The sequence below is a fragment of the Schistocerca gregaria genome, chromosome 7, assembly GCF_023897955.1.
Source record: "Schistocerca gregaria isolate iqSchGreg1 chromosome 7, iqSchGreg1.2, whole genome shotgun sequence".
Taxonomy (NCBI): Eukaryota; Metazoa; Arthropoda; class Insecta; order Orthoptera; family Acrididae; genus Schistocerca; species Schistocerca gregaria.
The window spans coordinates 558,335,458-558,356,096 of NC_064926.1; the positions used below are offsets into that span (position 1 = coordinate 558,335,458).

The 20,639-nt window shown below is 40.4% G+C and overlaps 1 protein-coding gene across 3 annotated transcripts in view; it reads right to left on the reverse strand.

Annotated features, from left to right (window-relative positions):
* The window catches only part of LOC126281738 (uncharacterized), a 174,030-nt gene extending 157,448 nt beyond the window's left edge, over positions 1-16,582 (reverse strand). Inside the window, exon 1 of one of the 3 annotated variants that reach the window (XM_049980923.1) lies at positions 16,396-16,582. The gene's annotated coding sequence lies outside the window, so the exon portion shown is untranslated. Of the gene's footprint in view, positions 1-866; positions 891-16,395 lie in introns of those variants that run through there. The other 2 variants (XM_049980924.1, XM_049980926.1) reach the window with 2 other exon arrangements.
* Between the last annotated feature and the right edge of the window lie 4,057 nt (positions 16,583-20,639).

Below are 20,639 nucleotides of genomic sequence, written 5' to 3' on the forward strand. Positions count from 1 at the left end.
TTTTTAAGTCAAGTAATACAGCATCTGAGAGATTTAAAACTCGCTGCATTGATATCAATTTGATTGTCTTCCCACGGTTCCATCACAGAACTATGCCAGCTATGGAGGAGGCCATGTAAATCCACAACACATGTGCTAGTGTGGTCCTAAATACCAGAGCTCAGTGCATTTTTGTCGGTATCACCTGAAGATGGCCAGAAGACTCTGCGCCGAAATACTGTGGCAGGAAGTTACAAACATCCGACAGTTCTCCCGAAATTTTGTGGAACAATACAGCATCTACCTGACTGCTTTGATCCTTGAGAAAAGTGCAAGTTTGGTTCCTCAAGAAGAATATTTTCAAAATCCATGTTGGCTGGCACGTATGAGGTCATTCTGTTTAAGGTACCTTATTACGTTTAATTTCAGAGTCTGTTCTACAATTTCACAACAAATGAACATCAATGAGATTGAACAGTAGTTTTGTGGATCACTACTGCTACCTTTTTATAGACTACTGTGACAGGGCTTTCTTCCAACCAATGGGTGTAATTTTTTGTTCCAGAGATTTGAGAACTAATCCAGTTGTAAATTCTGTACAGAATCTGACATCCAATCCATTGGACCCTGGAGCCTTGCTTAATTTTTGGGGTTTTAGCTGTTTCTCAATGTCACTGGTACTAATAACTGTAGTGCCACTAATAACTACAGCATTTATCTTTCCAGAGGTGATAGAATTAAATTATGGCATTACTTCTGTTTCTTCCTTTGTAATGAACATTTGAAAAACAAGTTTGGCATTTTTTATTTCACTTTGCGGCCCTCAGTCCAGATTCTCTAATGTCTATGAGTATCTAGACACTAATTTTGGTTCCAACTGCCCTTACCTGAGCTGAGAATAAGAGACAATAACTCAAAAGTTGGCAAAGTAAACAAGCTGGCTGCAGTTCAATGTCAGTGATACTGGAGATTATCCTTGTAATGAATAGTACACAAGATCCTCAATGTGACAATTCAAAGTACACTTTTCAGGAACCTTCAGCTCTTTGGATTTAAAATTTTCAACTGCATTGATTATTTGACCACCCTTGAATAACAATATTTCATTTGTACATGTCTTTCATGTCAGAAACTTAACATGTGATGTTTTGTTGCTGTTATGTGACAATCTGTAAGGAAAAGCAGTGGGAACCATATTTTTCTCTAATTTAATAATGCTTCAAATTACATAAAAATATAGAAATGTCCACACAAGCAAATACTTTCGTTAATTTAAAGAAGATAGCTACTTATCTTAATTTAACATTCAGTACTGCAAGTGCCTCACATAAACAAAAAAGTAATAACAATGATGATGAGGATGATGATACATTGTCAGTTGAAACTAATTTGCTGAATCCAAACCGTAACTCTAACAAAAGACTTTGTGTCTTTGGATAGGTTAATACTATCTTGTACTGGCACTTTAAACCTTTGAAAACAATAATAGCAGCAAGATTAGTTACAGGTATCTACATTGACTCTTTTTCCCTTTTTACACGCAATTTTATTAATGATTATTTTAATCTCTGTGGAAACCAACTGTGTCTGAAAGATACATTGCATAGGTGAGTGAGTAAAACACAATGCATGCATGGTCTTTACAAGCCTACTTGATATTTCACCATATTCACATGAATTTTTACTTTTAAATGATTTTTTAACTAATTCAGTGTCCTTCGTGCTTGTTTCCTGTGTCTATGTGCGACATAAATACTGTAGCTTTAAATCACATGAATGATATACTGCCTTTTTCAACTCACTATCATGTCACCATCTGATGACATGAATATGTTATGTAGTAACTAGTCAACTTAACATCACTGTGTTTCCCTATAGCACTGTGCCTGGTCAGTATAAGATGTTTTGCTTATGCAGCAAATTGGTTTCCAGCATATAACACTCCTACTTCACTGTTGCCTACACTTCCACTGCAACAACATTCTGGTCTGGAGATGGTATATCTGAAACTGGTTACTACCAAGTAAATATATGACTGTGACTGTGGCAAGATTAGTGCCAAACAGAAGAGAGAAATTATGTTGCACACCTAGCTTCCATCCTATGATGTTACCTAAAAACATAACAAGAAGAAGTGGATAAAAACAGCTACTAAGCAGCCCAAGAGGAGGAGCAGTGGCTTTATTCAAAACAGCTATTTGTTCCAAAAATGTAAACGCATACAAATGAAAATGAAGACAGATGGACAAAAAAGCCTTTTTGTTGCACCTATCTGTGACACAGCATCTCTATGTGGTGGGTAGCAATCTATCCATCATTTTCATAATATTTTTGTAAATAATTAACAGCTAGGTTTGCTTATCCCATGTATGTTTTATGACATTTGTTGACCACAAGAGAAGAACAGCTATATCAACAGACATTGCAATTCTATGGAAATCTTGTAAAAAATAGTTACAGAAGCAACATTTACTCTCAAACTGATCTAATGAAGCGATGTTGGTTATGTGGTTCATAATGTTGACTATGTTGTGGTGATGATAAAGTGAATGTTGTTGTTACTTCAACTATGTGACAGGTAATTATTAGTCGAGCACAATATTACTGCACCAAAGACTGAGGGCGCTTCACTTTGCTTATCACGAAGCAGCGCATATTTGTGGACGATAGTACATGCACACTGACCCGAAAACATAGACAATGCAATGTGTTTTCTTTAGTCACCATTGTATTTGTTTCCTGTAATGCCACCATCTGTTTCTAACAATGGCCAGGTACAATAATATTGTGGGACTCTGTATTATAGACTGTTGGAAAGAATGTTCCTGATGTCATTTAGGATAGATCTGTGATAAAATATGTCTAATTTTGTGAAGCTAATTAATGAAATAATCTGTGACAAGAGAAAATGTAAATGTTGGGAAAAGATAATTTTACAAATGAGAATGATACAATGTCTCAATCAAACTGTAAACTGTGTACTATGTAGAGATAAGTGGGATAAAGTTAAAGTAATTCAATGATGATTAACTCAAATTTTGACTGGAATGAGAGGTTGTAATTACTATTCACAAACTGTCACACCAAAAAGGAAGTAGAAACCTATGTTGATAGACAGATGCTGGAATGTACAATGACATGATGTAAGAAAAGTGGGTAACTATTACTGATTATGGGAAATCAAAGAATGGGAAATACAGGATGGAATGTAACAATACCAGAGAAGGAAAGTTGCTACTCACCATATAGTGGAGATGCTGAGTCGTGATAGGCCTATTGCGACTCAACATCTCCGCCATATGGTGAGTAGCAACTTTCCTTCTCTGGTACTGTTGATTATGGGAAATGTTATTTAAAAGTAATATATGACAGAAATGATAATTCAAAGGATCTAATTAGCACATTTTTACTCTATTAAGACAGCATACTTCCTAATTAGCTATTATTCTGGTACTGTGTGTAATAGCACCTAGTTAGTATCAGTTTTATTTTAATTTTGTAATAATATTACATTGGTGTCAGAATTTTGGTCACATTTTCATGCTTGCAAAATTCTTTTCATTATGAATTCTTGTGTTGTAATGGAAATGGTCAACAGTATACAATCTGTTCCTCCTAACTTTGACCCAGTAACATATAAACAACCTTGAGTGATCTCATTTTTATTATTCTGACAGATATTTAAAATTCTTAGTATACCTGTGTAACTTAAGAACAGACCTTCAAAAGAAACAAAACTCTGCTTATATCTGTTTCAGTACTGATAGTTTAGTGTTCGGCCAGTAGAGAGCATCTAGTCCTACATTAGTAGCCTGGCTGTTGTGTTTTGGTTAGGGTGGTTTCCACTGCATATTGTCTTTACTGTGAGCAGCTTTGGATCTCCCAAAACAAACTATGCACTTTCAGTCTCTTTCCTGTACTGTTGTTTAGGCAATGCTTTCAAAAAAGGTTGGATATTGTTACCCGGAGTTTGACACTGAATTTAGCACCCTAAAAAGCGAGAAGAATGTGATGTTACTTCATTAGAGATGTAAAGTAATGACGATTCATCAGCAGAGTGACAAGTGCTCACCAGTGGTGTGACATAAATACATCCACTGTGCTCTAGCCAGCTCCTCCAAGACTTATGTCAGAGCAAACCAATGTGAAATACATGGTTAGACTTCATAGCTACACACAAACTAAAAAATAAGCTCAAGTTTCAGGATATTTTAGTTAAAGTCTAGTGGCGAGTAAACTCAGAACATTATTATTGGTGATCTTCAAAATGTTGTAACTCATTATTTTGAGCTTTAAAAGCTATCTTTATATGTCCATACAAATTCCATTCATTATTGGATGTTTTTCATTAATAAAAAAGAAATTTCTTGGAACATGATATGAAAAATAAAATCGATATGTTAAGGGGTTAATATAGAATCCACTGCATAGGTTGTGTGAATTGTGATATTTTATCTTTCTGAGATTCATAATTTTGATGTTTTACCATGATGCAAATGTCATTATATTAAATACTATGCCATCAGATGTCAAATCTACTATTTTACATTAAAATTGGTTTTGTCAAGTTGTAGAAGGCATTATAACAGTTCAAAATTAGCTTAAAAGTGCCTACAATACTTTTGAGTCTATAAATTTGTTAATATTGTGTCAAAGACTCAGGAAGAATGTTATAACTGTCTAATTAAAATGTAAATTAACTTTTTTCTGAACTAATTGTTTACAAAATCTAATTTTTTCTACAGAAATTTTTTACTATTTAAATTCTGCTTATGTAAAATCTGTTACCACATTTTGTAGTAATGCATCCTGTGTTCAAATTGTCAAAGATACACAACATTTAGTTATAATTTCGGTGCTGTATTCCTCTAAACAGTACTTTGGAATATTTGAATTGATGTAAGCTATTTATAGCACAGCAGCAATGCCCACCAAGTCAGTCCCTGTTAAGTCTGGCGTTGGCCTGCATTCAGTCAGCTGTCTGTGTCAATTGTTGCCAGAAATGTGTAATGCTTTTTTTTCTGATGAAATTCAATGCAATAAATGAAGGGTTATTTAAAATGGTGTTTAGGTTGATTAACATATTCACAAAATATCCTGGGAAATCATCAAATTATACTTCACACAGATGAGCATATTTTCAAAATTCCTTTTAGTTGTGCATTTGCCATTCAAACATTTATTTCTCAGTGATCGACACTGGCAGTTGTTCCAACAGAATCATCGGTAGTTTTTCAAATTTCATTATTTGTAATGATTTTTAAGTACATTATTTTTGCAATTTTTGAATGGTATATGTTACAACATGTATGTAGGGCAGGTAAAACAACAGAACTTCAAAATTACAGAGCAATATCCTTAACATTGGTTTGCGGCAGAGTTCTTCAGCAAATTCTAAGTTCAAATACAGTAAATATACTTAACAGAGAAAATCCCTACCCACAGATCAGCACCGATTTTGAAATCATCACCCATGTGCAACTTGGTCTGTCGTATGTTGTGCAATACCCTATGAACCGTGGTTGAAGGGCAACAGGCAGATCCCAGGTTATTACACTGCTGGAAAGTGTTACACACAGTGCCACACTGCAGATTATTAACAAACATCTGAGCATATGGATTATATTCTCAGATATGTTAGTGGCTCACAGACCTCTTAAGTAAGAGAACCCAGTACATTGTCTTGGATTGTGAATGTTCATCAGAGACAAACTTATCATCAGAAGTACACAAGGAAGTGTCATACGAGTGGTCTTGTTCTCTATATACACAAATGAGCTGATGGCTAGGTCGAGCGGCAATCTGCGACCAAGACAGAAAATTCCAAATAGAGATAACACATACAGCAACACAGATGAGGTTATCCACACCTTATCTCTATAGTCTTCCCATGCAGTTAACCTCCTCCTATATTGTCACATATCGCTCTCACTATCTTGTGCTCGACTAGAGTTACCAACAAAATATTTAGGACACAGAGCAACATCAGCATTAGTTATGAGCATAAACATTTAGAGAAACTGTTGCCAAAGTTCTGAAGAAGAATAACCGAGCACTGAATACACATGTATGTGGTAGATCAGGTGGGAGAGCCTCTCACCAGATACTGTCTCTATTTGCTAATTTCTAAAGAAAATTTGACTACTGGAGAAGAGGTTTAAACCAAATCATAGAGATACAGAGAGAGAAACTGTAAATGAAATGTGTTTGCCCATCAGAAGAGAAATGCATGAAACCTCCATATGATTACTATACCATAATTTTATAGAATTTCTCTCACAAGAACCAAAGAATTTCTGGTAATACATAAAAGCTGTTGCTAGGACCAAATTTATTCTACAAACAGGAATGGAGTTCTTAAACTGAGGATAGAAAAACAAAAGCAGTAATGCTGAACTCGGCTTTCAAATGTTCCTTTAAAAAGAAAAATAAAGGAGAGCTGCCTCAGTGTAATTCTCACAACACTTCAAAGATGAGAGACATAGATATTAGTGTCAGTGTTGTTGAGAAAGAACTGAAATTGGTAAAACTGAACAAAGCTTCAGAGCCCAACGAAACCCCTACCAGAAGCGATACAGAATTTGTGGCTGAGTTCGTCCCCATTTTAAACATAACGTGCCACATCTCAAACATAATTAGGTATTTTGAACTGAATGTCTTCTTTCATATCACTTAATATGGTTTTTGAAAATATTGGACATGCAAAAACCTATTTGCACATTTTTGACATGACATCCTGAAAGCTGTGGATTACGACAGACAGGTAGATGCAGTCTTTCTTGACTCCCAAAAAGCATTTGACTCAATAACACACAAACATTCACTGGTGAAAGAATGGTCATATAGGCCATAAAATGAAAATGAAGATTTATTGGTAAGGAAACACAATATGTTATCCTGGACGGAGAGCTATTGACGGAAGTAGAAATAACTATAGGTGTGCCCCATAGAAGTGTATTGCGACCCTTGCTATTCAAGTTGTATATTAATGATCTAGGAGAAAATATTAATAGCAACACAGGCAATAGGCCTATCACGACTCAGCATCTCCGCTATATGGCGAGTAGCAACTTTCCTTCTCTGGTATTGTTACGTTCCACCGTGTATTTCCCATTGGTTGATTTCCCATAATCAGTAATAGTAACCCACTTTTCTTACATCACGTCATTGTACATTCCAGTATCTGTCTATCAACATAGGTTTCTACTTCCTTTTTGGTGTGAACGTTTGTGAATAGTAATTACAACCTCTCATTGCAGTCAAAATTTTAGTTAATCATCATTGAATTATACATCTACATCCATACTCCACAAGCCACATGACGGTGTGTGGCGAAGGGTACCCTGAGTACCTCTATCGGTTCTCCCCTCTATTCCAGTCTCGTATTGTTCGTGGAAAGAAGGATTGTCGGTATGCTTCTGTGTGGGTTCTAATCTCTCTGATTTTATCCTCATGGTCTCTTCGAAGATATACGTAGGAGGGAGCAATATACTGCTTGACTCTTCGGTGAAGGTATGTTCTCGAAACTTTAACAAAAGCCCGTACCAAACTACTGAGCGTCTCTCCTGCAGAGTCTTCCACTGGAGTTTATCTATCATCTCCGTAACGCTTTCGCGATTACTAAATGATCCTGTAACGAAGCACGCTGCTCTCTGTTGGATCTTCTCTATCTCTTCTATCAACCCTATCTGGTACGGATCCCACACTGTTGAGCAGTATTCAAGCAGTGGGCGAACAAGCGTACTGTAACCTACTTTCTTTGTTTTCGGATTGCATTTCCTTAGGATTCTTCCAATGAATCTCAGTCTGGCATCTGCTTTACCGACGATCAACTTAATATGATCATTCCATTTTAAATCACTCTGAATGCGTACTCCACACAAGGGAAAGAAAAAGGAGAAGTACAGCACAATAACAGGAGAAAGGAAGAACCAGAAGAATGACAGAAGGACAACCAACACCACTATAGACAAAACAGGAAAAGAAAACCACAGAGAAAAGCAAGAAACAGGTAGAAGGGGTAAAAACAAGGGAGCAGATGACCGTAGCTGGCCGACCATGAGAATAAAAAGGGAAAGCCAGCCACTCTGGGACACATTAAAACATCCATCCTAAAAGCATTAGAGTGGAGAACACAAAGGGACAAAGGACATTCACTAAAACTTATATAGAATGATAAAACACACCGTCACATATAAAACGTAAAACTAAATTAGTCAATGAGGCATGAAGAGACCATTGCACGGCAGCCAAAGATGAACAGCACCAAGATGTGGGCCACTGTCAGCCGGGCGGCACACCGACACTGAGCTGGGTCATCGCAGTGCAGATGGTAACCGTGTGTCACCCAAGCGTGGCCAATGCGGAGCTGGCAGAGAACCACGGAGTCCCTGCGAGAGGCCCACATGGAGGACTGCCACACATTCGTTGTCTCCTTAATGGCACACAGTTTGTTGTGCATGCTGAGGTTATGCCATTTTGTGTCCCATAGCCGCAAAACATTGCAGCTTAGTACTGAACACAGGTCAGTTGCAGAGGAGCCGATCTCCATAAGTGGTTTCTGCGTAGCCTGTTCGGCCAGCCTGTCGGCAAGTTCTTTGCCTGGGATTCCGACATGACCTGGGGTCCAGACAAACACCACTGAATGACTCGACCATGCCAGGGCATAGAAGGACTCCTGGATGGTCACTACAAAAGAATTACGAGGGTAGCACTGGTCGATAGCTTGTAGGCTGCTCAAGGAGTCAATACACAGAAGAAATGACTCCCCAGGGCATGAACGGATGTGCTTAAGAACACGAGATAAAGCCACCAGCTCGGCAATGAAAACACTGCATCCAGCAGCCAAGGAATGCTTTTCAATATGTCCTCCATGGACATATGCGAAGCCAACATGCGCATCAGCCATTGAGCCCTCAGTGCAAACCACTTCGTAGCCTCCTTACACGTCAAGAATCGAGAGGAAGTGGCAGCGGAGAGCCGCAGGGTTAACTGAGTGCTTAGGGCCATGTGAAAGGTTCAGGCGAAGCTGCAGCCTAGGTGTACACCATGGAGGTGTACGTGAATGGACCTCAAGTATAGCAAGTAAAGACAAGGACTCCAGTCCGGAAAGAAGGGATTGGCCGAACTGCAATTGGAGGCCCAGACCTGGGACCCCGATGCGAGAGATGAACCGCTGTGGGTGGGAAAAGGAGATGGTGATTCGGATGCGCAGAGGAACTATGAATGTGTGCAACATAACTAGCCAGCAGTTGTGCATGCCTAACCTGAAATGGTGGGATTCCTTCCTCCACAAGGATGCTGGTCACTGGACTCCTCCTAAAAGCTCCTGCCGCTTGACAAACTGCACAGTGACGCACTGAGTCGAGTAAACGCAACACTGAGCGTGCCGCCGAACCATAAACCACACTCCCATAGTCAAGGCGGGATTGAACAAGGGCTCTGTCGAGCTGCAGCAGCGTAGAGCGATCTGCACCCCAGCTGGTGTTACTCAGGCAGCGGAGGGCATTGAGGTGTTGCCAGCGCTCCCACTTAAGCTGACGAAGGTGAGAAAGCTGAGTCAATTGAGCGCTGAAAACCAGTCCTAAGAATCGATATGTCTCCACTAAAGTGAGTGGATCATTATTAAGGTAAAGTTCTGGTTCTGGATGAATGGTACGATGCTAACAGAAGTGCATAACGCACGCCTCTGTGGCCGAAAACTGGAAACCGTGGGCTAGAGCCCATGACTGCACCTTGCGGATGGCTCCCTGTAGGTGCTGCTCAGCAACACCAGTACTGGAGGAGCAGTACGAAATGCAGGAATCATCTGTACACAGAGAAGATGAGATGGATGGCCCTATAGCTGCTGCTAGACTGTTAATAGTCGCTAAAAATAGAGATACACTCAATACAGAGCGCTGTGGGACCCCATTCTCCTGGATATGGGGGGAACTACCGGAGGCATCAACTTGGACGTGGAAAGTATGAAGTGACAGGAAATTTTGGATAAAAGTCGGGAGCAGGCCTCAGAGACCCCACTCGTATAATGTGGCAAGGATATGATGTCAACAGGTGGTGTCCTACGCTTTTCATAAATCAAAAAGACAGCAACCAGGTGTTGGCATCTGGAAAAAGGCTGTTCAGATGGCAGACTCGAGGGACACAAGATTATCAGTGGTAGAGTGACATGGCGGAAGCTGCCCTGACATGGAGCCAGTAGGCCATGTGACTCCAGGACCCAACCCAACCACCGACACACAACACATTCCAGCAGCTTACAAAGAACGTTGGTAAGGCTTATTTGATTGATCATGATGTTGAACAAACTAAAAATGCTGTTTTTAATGACATCTTAAATTGGTTCTCCTCAAATGGTCTCTCACTCAATGCAGATAAAACTCATTATATGAGGTTCCATACATCACAAAGTAATCTCGATGAAATTAACATAAAATGTAGAGATCAACCAATACAGAAAGTTGAAGATACAAAATTCCTGGTTGCTTACATAGACAGTAAATGTAATTGGTCAGTTCACATTCTTCATCTATGTAAAAAAACTTAGCTCGGCAACATTTGCGTTACGGGTAATTTCTTCAGTGGCTGAAGTTGACACTATTAAGGTTGCCTACTTTGGCTACTTCCACTCATTGATGTCATATGCTATCATATTGTGGGGGAACCACCCACTTGCAAAAAGAGGTTAATGTGGGGATCCATCAAAGACACTTGTGCAGGCACTTGTTTTGGAAGATAGGTATCCTAACAACTGCCTCACAGTATATTTTTTCCTTGCTGACCTTTGTGTGCAAAAATTATTCCATCTACCAAGACAACAGTAAATTCCATGGTTATAACACCAGAAACAAAAACAATCTACATTTCTAAATGAAACGTCTCACTCTAAAAAGGAGTTTACTACTCCAGCATTAAGCTGTTCAATGCTCTACCACTACATATCAAATGTGTTCATACAGAACTGCCAAAATTTAAACAAGTTTTCAAAGATTACCTGACAGAGAAATCTCATTATACTGTGGATGAATATCTGAAAGAAAATGTATACCATCACTAAACTTATTGTGTCTAGAAGTAGTTCAATTGATTTTATTGTGCATTTGGGAATTAGTACACTTTTTGTAACAACAGATTGGCTGTACATGTATTTACTCTTGTAGGCCTAATATCTGATTTAACTTTGTGCTCTTATCTTTAACCTTTATTTGAAACTCCTTTTTCTGTTAAATGGTTGTTATGTTATCTAGCTGACATTGTATCTGTTACTGCATTTATAGTATGTCTTACTTAAACTATGTACAATTTGCCATTGAATTGCCCTTGTATTTATTGTAAGTTTAAATTGAAACCTGTACAATTAGACACGTTCCATATCCTTGTGATTGACTCACTAACTGGATCTACGGAAGAAGAAATAAATAAATAAATAAAATAAATAAATGATGGGCCGATAGCTATCCACATCAAGCGGGTTTTTACCAGGTTTGAGCACCGGAATGATGGTGCTCCCCACCATTGCAATGGAAAGACACCATTGCACCAGATCCAGTTGAAGATGACAAGGAGATGTTTAATCATCTGGCTGTGGATCCAATCTGGTGCAGGAGCTGTATCGGAGCAATGTGCATGGGCACTGAGGAGCTCCCACTCTGTAAATGGGGCATTGTAGGATTCACTGTGGTGTGTAGTGAATGAGAGGACTTCCTCTTCCAGCTGCTGCTTGAGAGACGGAAAGGCTGGGGGGATAATTCTCAGATGCAGAGGCTCAAGCATAGGGCTCAGCAAAGTACTCGGCAATCGCGTTTGTGTCGGCAGATAACATGCCATTTATGTTAACACTGGAACCACCTGTTGGGGTCTGCTACCCGAAAACTCGTTTGACCTTTTCCCAGGCTTGGGAAGGTGATGTATGGCACCCAATGGTCGAGACATATCTCTCCCAACACTCCTGCTTCCGTCATTTGATAAGTTTGCAAACTCACGGAGCCATTTAAAGGCTATGAGGTGCTCCAGGGAAGCTTATACCGCTGTAGAGATCGCTGATGCTCCTTAATTGCTTCAGCGACTTCTGGCGATCACCAAGGGACTACCTTTCACTGCGGACACCCTAAAGAGCGAGGGACCGTGTTTTCGCCTCAGAAAAGATTGTTGTAGTCACCTGCTCAACCATCACATTGATGTTACCGTGTGTGAGACATTCAACAGGGACAACAGAGGTGAAAGTTTCCCAGTCCGCCTTGTTTAAAGCCCATCTGGGTAGGTGTCCGTGGGCCTGACGCCGGTCGAGACAGTGACAGTGTAATGGTACTTGAATTACGTAACCATTACGACACCTCAATTCAACCTCTCGATACCAGCAATATTCTACTGTGTTTCTGTAAAGTAGTTACCATATTTCTGAGACAACATTCAGATTTGATTTGATTAATGTAGAGGTGCTTTGATACATCGATATGTTTATATTGCAGTGATATTATTCTTATGTGTATTCTTTCTTTTGTCACAATGATCTTTGACGTACTTGTAACTCTGATTTTTGGGTGCGTAAGCAATTATTAGTAGTTAGTTAGACAGTCGGACCCTGAAAAAGTCAAGTCTTGGACATCATGTTGGAAAGACACATATTGTAGTCAGCTTATAAAATGTGAACTTTAACAGTGAGGAAGATGTTTTCAAGTATGTTTTGTATTGTGAAGTGATGTTTTGTGTGTTACGTTATATTGCAGCAAAAATAATTAAAAAGAAGTGTAACTTAAATTCGGAGTGCTGATTACTTTTTTACATCACCATTGTCCTGCGAAAGTGTAATCTTCAAGAATGGTTTGTGAAACACATCTATAAAACTTTTGAATATAGCAGAATAAAACCTAGGCCTCTTTGCATCCGAGCTTGGAATCATCACCACCTAGATTTTTGACAATTGAGCCATGATTTTACAACGAGATCAGCATGGGAAACATGAAAAGATGAGTGCCTAGTTTATTCATTATTACATTAAATGACTTTATTAACTGTGCTCTACTGACATCTGCCACATAATAACTTTGTTGTTGCCCGAAAATTCAGTATTTAGCAGCATGAGCAACACCACAATCATTATTAAATTTTGACCTTTGTTGTGGTAGGGTTGTTAGAACAGGAAGATGGTGAAGTGCTCACTACCACACAGGTCGTCATGTGCTCTCCAGTGGATAGATGGGAGAAGTCCTGTGCTGCAAATTGATAAATCAATGGCCGAGTAAGTACCATGAGCCACACTGAAATGTGAGGTGGCCCCAGTATTTAAGAGGCAGAGGTCAAACTGAAACAGTAAAGTTTCAACATATCTCAGCTAGTAAGCAAGGTGCCACCTCACAAGGGGTTATGTGTGTTAAAATCTCCCAAAAGTAGGAAAGGTTTAGGGAGTTGATCAATCAGCGAAGTTGTTACATTCAGGGATACTGCATCACCTGGAAGAATATGTACAGTGCAGACAGATATTTCCTGTGCTGTCATTATTCTGACAGGCACAGCTTTAACAGGGGTTTGAAGGGGCACAGTTTCACTACAGACTGAGTTTAGGACATGAAGGCAAACGCCATGTGACACTCGATTATAGCCACTATGGTTCCTGTAACCCTTATAGCCGCAGAGGGCAGGGGCCCGCATGGCCGGGAACCAGGTTTCCTGGAGGGCAAAGCAGAAAGCAGGTGTAAAGCTTAACAGTTGCCATAGTTCAGTCAGGAAGCAGAAAAAACCACCGCAGTTCCACTGGAGGATGACGTCACCGTGAGACTGGGAAGGAATGGAACATGAGGCAGTTTATGCCTCAGGGTCACCTGATGCCACTGACTTTTTGCCTGAGCAGTCTATATCCATTGCGCCTGAGGGTCCGGCGAGATCTAGGTCCTCTGTGGGTGCCAGAATCTCCACCTCACACGCAAAGCTTGTAGGCAGTGGTGGTGTGGGTGCCACTGCAATTCCCTTGGTCTTGGGGACCTTCTTTTTGGATTTCTCTCGCTGCTCGTTGTGTTTCATTGGCTGGGAGGACTTCACTGACTCAGTCTCCGGGACAGAGGATGAGCATGAAGCCCTACGACCAACTGCTGTTGGGCTCTTCAGCCAATGGCGCTTCTCTGGCTCAGAAGTAGGGAATGATATCCCCAATGGTTGGGGGGATGGCGGGGGGGGGGGGGGGGGGGGGGGGGGGGAAGTGTTGTAAGAAAAGTAAATGTCAATAATGTAATGTGACACTTCACCTTCACAATGAATTTTACAGTAACGAATTTTAGCTGAAAGTTGTACTCCACAATGATCAACTGTGGCTTTCTGTTTCTCTCTCTTCAAAGGGGCTTCAACATCCAGAACAGAAATATGGTATGAAATAAGTTAATATTTTGCTATACCTGCAAGAAGTTTCTTTTACATCATATGTTTTAATACATATGTAGATAACAATAATTCAGAAGTTTCCCACCACTGATTAGCCCTATGTTATTTATATATAGCAAAGTGAACTAATGTTCTATTTTACAAAATAAGTATAGTTTATTATCAGCTTGCACACCATATGCACCAAATAATTAATGTCATAATATTCACAAACGGTTTATGTGGGTTTCCAATACAGCTCTCCATGTGTTATATTGCTCACTACTAATAAGCAACCTAATATATTTTACTTTCTATGTAGCAATTCTGTGATGACTAATTACATTAGATGTACATTGATCCATAGTGAGGGCAACCCCCCCCCCCCCCCCCCCCAGGATGAAGAACAGGTCAGAAAAACAAGAATATAATATAAAACTTACAATGAAACAAATATGCCAATGTACGTTCCACATTTACAATTTGTACAGAAACCAGATGGCAGTTATAAGAGTCGAGAGACATGAAAGGGAAGCAGTGGTTGGGAAGGGAGTGAGACAGGGTTGTAGCCTCTCCCTGATGTTATTCAATCTGTATACTGAGCAAGCAGTAAAGTAAACAAAAGAAAAATTCGGAGTAGGTATTAAAAACCATGGGGGAGAAATAAAAACTTTGAAGTTCGCTGATGACATTGTAATTCTGTCAGAGACAGCAAAGGACTTGGAAGAGCAGTTGAGCGGAATGGATAGTGTCTTGAAAGGAGGATATAAGATGAACATCAACAAAAGCAAAAAGAGTATAATGGAATGTAGTCGAATTAAGTCGGGTGATGCTGTGGGAATTAGATTAGGAAATAGGACACTTAAAGTAGTAAAGGAGTTTTGCTATTTGGGGAGAAGAGGAGTATGTGGCACAACTTGACAAGGAGAAGGGACTGGTTTGTAGGACATGTTATGAGGCATTAAGGGATCACAAATTTAGCATTGGAGGGCAAAAACTGTAGAGGGAGATCAAGAGATGAATACACTAATCAGATTTGGAAGGATGTATGTTGCAGTAGGTACTGGGAGATGAAGAAGCTTGCACAGAATTGAATAGCATGGAGAGCTGCATCAAACCAGTCTCAGGACTGAAGACAACAACAACAACAACAACCTTCCAAAGATCTCAAGTGGAGTGATTGTTACAGATGCAGAATGAGTGAAAAAAGTTTAAACATAGCCTATACTCATTTATGATGTAATACACATTAAACAAAACAATAATACTTATTTACAATGATGACATTACGACATTAATTTGTACAGAATTCAGTTTGTACTAATACTTATATTATTTGATATTATTAGCAAAACAAACACACATGTACAACTGCATGCATCAGTTGGTTCAAATAAGAAATTCAATGGAGTATTAGTTGACCACCAATAAATCGTTTAGGTTCCTCTGGTGGCCTGGTGTAAGATACAGCCATCGACACTGTGTAAGCGACATACAATTACATACATATGTAATATACTTTTTCTGTACGAGCTACTACAAGAAATACGGAAAATATCCCTATAGACAAAAAAACTGCAGAGAGGTATCTCAACAGCACAGACAGAAATTTACCGTTACCATCTCATGTAAATTAACTAAAAAGGCAATTAATTAAAAGGCAAGAACTGCACAAATATTGTTAGTAAATAAACTGAAATGTAAAACTGCTTTTGCACGCTGGCAGTTCCGTTTGCCTGACTCTGACTCTCTCTCTCTCTCTCTCTCTCTGCGTTTATGCCGTCATTACAACTACTACTTCATCCAGGCTCACAATCGGATGCACTGTTCTTCAGCTATATCGTATTCTACCATTCACAAATATGGACTCCTCAGTGCAGCACCTATTTTCAAAGAGGCTTTTGATCGCAATCAGAAAAATTAACGACATGTGTAAGTTTTATATCTATACTGAAAACTGTATTCTTCGGTTCTTCTGTCTTCCGCTCTCGGTAATTATCGAAACGTATTAACTAACGTAACAATCATTCCACAAAACAAGAGCGCGTAAATATAACAAGTACAAACCTGTAGAGCAATAAACATAAAAAGAATTTAAAAATTCTCAAGGCGTTTGTTTGTCGTGCTATGTCCGTAACACACATGTATTCAGAGACAAACACGTAATTTTCTGTATGTTTACATATGAAATGTGTCGTCTGCACCTAATCAACAAACCAGCAACATTGCGTCGTTGGCTGGCAACACAATATATATCTTTGGCACAGTCGAATCCAACAGGTGGCATATTTATCTCTATCATCTTTAATTATTTATTTTATTTGTCAATTGGCAGGAAACTTATCATCAAACAACACAAATTAAAAATACAACGATTTTTTTACAATTATGTCGTTAAATATTAATTTCACAAAATTTCTAGTATCTCGCAATTATTTTGTGACTACATGCAGGAATAACCAATGTCAATTTGTCAAGAATTTGAGACACGTTACGTATTCGGCTACTAATAAAATTATCAAGTTTTGTAAGTATTTCTAACTAAACTCTATCCGTAACTAGAACGACAGAAAATGACTTTCAGGAAACGAGAAAAGTATGTCAGCCGATCAATGTGGAAGTAATTTATGCAACAATAACAATAAGAGGGATTCCCTGTCACCAGATTGAGCGTATAGACTACGTTGTTGTTTAACCGTGAAACAAAAGAGAGACTTATTTATTCTTGGGATATTTGGGTGTCTTTGTTTAAAAAAAAAAGAGAGAACTTCTCCCCTTGTATGAAACTGATTCAGCCTTTTGTGTTTTTCCTGAAGCAATATTTGTCGAAACTAATTACACGGAATGCTATAAAGTGGTGACCCCACAAACAAGCGGAAATATGAACGTGAAAATACAGAGGCGGTCGATATTGTCGGGTCCAAGGACAACGCGAGCGTATACGCAAGATTTAGGCATTCAAGAGGAGCTACAAAGACAAATCAGGGAGTTGCAATAGGCGATAGAAGAGTAAAGTAGTCCACAGACGGCAGTTAGCGGCAGATGTGCAGCGACGAGCGAGCCGCAGATGAAAGTACAATGGCCGCCGTTCCTCCAGCAAAAACCGGAACTTTGGTTCCCGATGCTTGAACTGGCATTCGAGTAAAATGAAAGAACTGAAGAACACAAGACTTTTGCGGTGTTTGTAAACACATTAAAAGCTGCTACTATTGCCGCGGACATAATATTCGTCCCATGACGGAACGGCAATAGACATTCTTAAATGAGCTATGATCGACGTAATCTCTGAACCACTTGAATAATGCTTACAACAGATATTGAACAATGAACAGATGGGCGACAGGACGGGGTAACGACAGAGAAGAAGATTTACCAGACATGAGTCTGTGGCATATTTAGCTGGTACAGATGCCCAGTGTAGTCAAGGCAGCAGTATTTCTTGCGCAATGTCCAGACATAAGGATAGGAGACAAAGTTTACACGACGATGGACAACACACATACGGCTTGAGTCGCAGTTATTACACTACAGGAAGAGCTCACCTGGTCTAAAGGAAGATAACCACAAGACTAACAGCGGCAGCCAACAGGAGAAGATGTGTTGGTACCACCGGCTGTTTGGCGACAAGGTAGCATGATGTACGAGACTGTGTGGATACCCAGTGACGGCTGCCGGCAGTAGGTGCGGCATGTCGGAAGAACCAACAGAAGTGCCTTCAGCAGCGAACCGAGCACGACGAGGGACTCACTATGGTGATCAATTTGTCGAAGTTATCCACCCATCCACAAACGTTATATGTTAAAGACATGAGGTCGTTCGTGACTATGTGACTCGGGGTCAGCCATTCAAGGATTATCAGACTACCATCACAACCTCACAGGTGGGCCTCACGTCGGCAAACGCGTCACTGATAACGACTTATTGCACCTACGAAATGGAGGCGGATATTGGATTTAGACACAGTTGCCATTGGAATTCTGTGCTAGCAGAGGTGTCAGAGGCCTTATTAGTCGCCGGCTTCCTGCGTAATATGAGAATCGAGACAAATATCAGTGCTGCACAGATTCAAAGAGACGACGGAGTCGTCATAGGTACACCTAGACGAGACTTTCGTCACACTACAGGCTTCACGCATAATGAGTTCGCATGGGGCGAAGATGGCAGCACAAGGGCACTTCGGCCAAGGGTTTCACCTAACACAGTGCACCACATAGAACCGAGCATGCTCAGTTAGTATCATACCACCAAGAATATTAGCGGTAGATCACTTTATAGCAGCAAAGGCCGTATTTAATGGTTTGTTAAAATCAGGTTTGCTACGTAGTTCCGATAGCCTACGGGCATCATAGTTTCACTTCGTAAAAAAGAAGAAGGGTACTTGGAGACTTTGTGGTAATTACCGGAAGTTAAACACCCGCACAGTTCCAGACCGTTACCTGGTATCCAGCCTCAGGGCTCTTACTAATGGCCTCACAGGATCGACAGTCTTTAGCGTGACTGACTGTAAGAAGGCATAACATCAGATACCAGTCGCAGAGGCGGGGTATACCAAAGACGGTAGTGACAACTCATTTTGCGTTATTCAAGTACATCCGAATACCTTTGGGCCATAAAAAGGTGGCGCAGACGTGGCAGAGGTTTGTGGACGATGTACAGTGCGGTTTAAAGTGTTGTTTAGGGTACCTAGATTGTATAGTGGTCGACTCAGGTACAAAAGAGTTGCATGAAAAACGCCTCAGATCCGTTTTCGAAAGGATTAAGCAATATGCGACAGTTATCAGCAAGGAGAAATGCACCTTCCTACAGCAGCAGGTGACTTTTTGGATCACACAGTGTCAGCAGACGGAGTACGCCCCGTAATGGATAAAATAGCCGTTATCGAAGATATACCTTGACTAACCAATTACCAAAAACTTAGAAGATTTTTAGGGCGAGTAAATTCCTAGGGTCGACACTTCCCAAGGGATTATGGCACCAATGCCAGGAATGCAAAAGGCATTTCACAGACGAAAGCTGATCTGAAGAAAGTCGTTCTCTTGGCACACCAAGTATGCATGCACCATTGGTTGCTAGTGGTCAATGCAAGTCAAAAAGCAATAGAAGCAGCCCTCTATCAATTTACAGAAAGTCACTGGTAGCCTCTGGGTTTCCTTTTACGTAAACTCACAGCAGTGTAGGTCAAATGGAGTGGTATTGTACAGAGCTGTAAAGTATTTCCGTCCCTACATTGAGGCCAGAGCATTCACTGTTCATACGAACCACAAACTTACTACATTCTCATTCAGCATTTTTAATGACGACTGCTCTCCAGAACAAGCAAGACAACTACAATTTATTGGCCAGTTCATGACAGATTTGAGTCATATTAAGAGAGTGGAAGACATCATGGCAGAATTCAGGGCAAGGGTCAATACCCTCGCACATACAACCGATTATGAACATCTGGCAGCTGTACAGGCCATTGACCCCCAACAACAGTAAGCGAGGCTGGCGGTTAGGAAGGGTAGCATTTGGTGCGACATGTCACGAGACAAACATCGACCTTTCGTTCCTGAAAAGCTGCAGAAGGCGACCTTCTATAGCATCCATAGGATGGCTCTCCCCAGTGTGAACAGTACTGTAAAACTGCTGAGGGACCATTTTGTATGGCCAAGCATTAAGAGAGATTGCTGTAAATGGCAAAAACGTGTATGGAATGCTAAAAACGAAAGGTTGGACGATATGTGCACAAACCAGTAGGAGAGTTTCCACCATCTATAGAATGATTTGCACACATTCACCTAGACATCGTAGAATCGCTGCCACTCTCAGAAGGGTGCTATTATTTGCTTACTGCTGTAGTCTGGTTCACACGATGAGCGGAAGCAGTGCCATTGACAGAAATATCGCTGGAGACAGCGACATAAGTGATTTTGGTGACTTGAACTGTTCGTTTTCGTTGCCCCCTACATGTGATTACAGACCAGGGCCACCAATTTGAACCGACCTTCTTTTAGGACTGGCAAAGTTGTGTGGATTCTGGGACCACTACATGACAGACAACCACCGTGAAAGTAACAGCATGGTTGAGCATTGGCACAGGAACTTGAAGGCTGCCTTGATGTGCCAAGCCAAAAGCTGGATTTCAGCGTTACCTGTGGTGTTCTTGGTACTACGGACCGCTTTCAATCCAGATTTACGAGCCCCCACAGCAGAGTTGGTTTCTGGGGAATCCCTAGACATGGCAGCAGAATTTTTTGCTGTACCATCAGAAGCAATGGCGAGAGATGTGCACTATGCTGTGCTCAAGAGTGAGAACACGTTTCTAAAAT